The sequence below is a fragment of the Andrographis paniculata genome, unplaced genomic scaffold (genome assembly GCF_009805555.1).
Source record: "Andrographis paniculata isolate CXL003 unplaced genomic scaffold, ASM980555v1 Contig203END, whole genome shotgun sequence".
Taxonomy (NCBI): domain Eukaryota; kingdom Viridiplantae; phylum Streptophyta; class Magnoliopsida; order Lamiales; family Acanthaceae; genus Andrographis; species Andrographis paniculata.
The window spans coordinates 22,501-25,341 of NW_026137484.1; the positions used below are offsets into that span (position 1 = coordinate 22,501).

At 48.8% G+C, this 2,841-nt stretch overlaps 2 pseudogenes; both read right to left on the minus strand.

The window, feature by feature from the left end:
* Positions 1-571, minus strand: part of LOC127244609 (28S ribosomal RNA) — a 4,060-nt pseudogene extending 3,489 nt beyond the window's left edge.
* Positions 572-1,530: 959 nt separating this feature from the next.
* On the minus strand, positions 1,531-1,686 carry LOC127244613 (5.8S ribosomal RNA; annotated as a pseudogene).
* Between the last annotated feature and the right edge of the window lie 1,155 nt (positions 1,687-2,841).

A 2,841-nucleotide genomic window follows, 5' to 3' on the forward strand; every position in this document is an offset into this window, starting at 1 on the left:
GCCAACCCACCTTCGGCGACTCCACAACCCGCATCGGATGAATCCGAATGAGGCATAGAGCCGTCCACGAAAGGCAGGCCGTCTGACCAGCGAGAAGACGTGAATCTCCCCTTTCGGAAATTTCGGGTCTTTTCCGTTTACCCCTGAGCGGTTTCACGTACTCTTGAACTCTCTCTTCAAAGTTCTTTTCAACTTTCCCTCACGGTACTTGTTCGCTATCGGTCTCGTGGTTGTATTTAGCCTTAGATGGAGTTTACCACCCGCTTAGGGCTGCACTCTCAAGCAACCTGACTCTAAGGAGAGGCTCACCTGATACCAGCACCAGCCAACTACGGGCCTGGCACCCTCTCGGGACCGTGGCCTCGTTCAAGATGGACTTGGACGCAGTGCAGTAGTATCAGGTATACGAACCCTCCCGAACACTACATTTCCCTGAAAACTAGGTCTTCGGGATTCAGTGCTGGGCTCTTCCCTGTTCGCTCGCAGCTACTAAGGAATCCTGGTTAGTTTCTTTTCCTCCGCTTACTAATATGCTTAAATTCAGCGGGGAGTCCCACCTGATCTGAGGTCGGTTAGTTAAGTTTTGTTGAAAGACCAATGTAATTGAATCTTCCTCGAGCCAACTTGACATCCCAGGTCACAATGACGCGAGACTAGCATTTGAGCTGGAAATATTACCCACGATTCTCGATGATGGTAAACTGACGATGGCACTCCATCGAGTTTACACTCGATTCACTTCTCGAGTAAACGAGAAGTGCACGAGTGCAGCACTGAGAAAATAGTACAGATACAGGTTGAGCGTATGATGTGATCATCACGTGTCAATTCCAGAGTTTACCTCTCCACCATATTGATAGACAGAAAGAACTTCCTCTCACACGCTTCCTCTCTTTCGAGAAAAATCTTGGAGAGGCGCTCTGCTGTTTTGCAGTACTGCCATCAAGCCTGGATTCGGGACTTCGTCTTCGAACCAGAGGCGTAACCACACAGGAGACCTTTACAATTCGTTCTGTATCAATGATGGGAAGGATTCTCAGAAATTCACAGATTTTCACTTCTCAGCACCTTGCACATCATCTCTGCGCACGTGCTCTCTCTTGACGAAAAAAGCAACGTACTCGAATCAATGAGTCTTCAAAGTCAAAGTTATTACAACAAATCATCGGTCAAATCGAGGCATTCAACTCTAGCTGGTCGTCATTTCTTGTGTTTGGTGCCTTGAAAGCTGGCTTTTATCTAAGGAGACAGCAATTCAACACTACGTCACTGGGAAATAGCGTTGAATTGGTGAAGCTCCCGCAGAGCGTGCAGGAGGAAATCAGAGGGGGAAGTTTCGAACACAGTACTGGGGTTAGATTTGACAGGCTGGGAGCGTAAGTGAATTGAACTACGAGAGCTCTTTCCTTCTCCGACAAGCCGCCGGCCATCTGGGCCATCGTACCAATGTGAACACTAATGAAACACTACTCCTCATCCTGTGCATCGCAAGGATGGTGATACCCAAAAAAATTGGGTACAGCGTACAAACGACCCTCAGACAGGCGTGGCCCTTGGATGGAATCCCAGGGCCGCAATGTGCGTTCAAAATGTCGATGTTCATGTGTCCTGGTTCATTACACACGACGCGCAGTTTTGCTGCGTCTTTCATCGACCCACGAGCCGAGTTGATCCGCCGCTCAGGTAATCATGTTTTACTTCAGAGTTTCAGACCTCACGGTCCCTAGTACTCTTGAAAGCAACTGTTTTTACCCCATTTGCCAAGAGGGTATGGACTCTGTGTATATTTCAACTCTCGCCAGGAAGAAGCGTAGGGGATGCTTTCCTAAAGGTTACATCTTCTTCGAATTCCAAACACGAGTGTTGGCGCCTTCAGAAGAGTGGAATGGTTAGGGGTTGGAAAGTAGACTTTTCTTGCCTAGCCACGACCCATTCCTTTCTGCCATTGTCAGAGTGATGAGTGAGGTTTCGGTGGAAGAGCTGCATTTTCACGCAGCAACTACCCCCTAGTCTCTCTTCAGCCACTCATCTCTTGGCCTCTTCCAAAGGTCGACTTGACGTTCAACGTGGCTATTGAATGTATATTACATTCATAGGTATAAGATAGGTCAGGCTTCTTTTCGTTACACTTTGGTGCAACTTCATAATGATCCTTCCGCAGGTTCACCTACGGAAACCTTGTTACGACTTTTACTTCTCTCCTAAATGATCAGTGTTGGGTCATCTTTCCAACGTTCATCGCTTACCGACAAGTCGATAGCGATTACCGCCAGTCCGAAGACCTCACTAATCATTCATCGGTAGTAGCGACGGGCGGTGTGTACAAAGGGCAGGGACGTAATCAACGCGAGCTTATGACTCGCGCTTACTGGGAATTCCTCGTTCATGGGGAACAATTGCAAGCCCCAATTCCTAGCACGCAGGAGGTTCAGCGGATTACCCGGACCTTTCGGCCAGGGAGGCACACGCTGATTCCTTCAGTGTAGCGCGCGGTGCGGCCCGACATCTAAGGGCATCACAGACCTGTTATTGCTCAATCTCGTGCGGCTAATAAGCCGCCTGTCCCCTTAAGAAGAATGATTGTCGCCGGTGGCGGGGACACCGGAAAACGCCTAGTTAATAGGCTAGAGTCTCGTTCGTTATCGGAATTAACCAGACAAATCGATCCACCAACTAAGAAACGGCCATGCACCACTACCCACTGAATCAAGAAAGAGCTATCAATCTGTCAATCCTTCCAATGTCCTGGCCTGGTGAGGTTTCCCGTGTTGAGTCAAATTAAGCCGCAGGCTCCACTCCTGGTGGTGCCCTTCCGTCAATTCCTTTAAGTTTCAGCTTTGC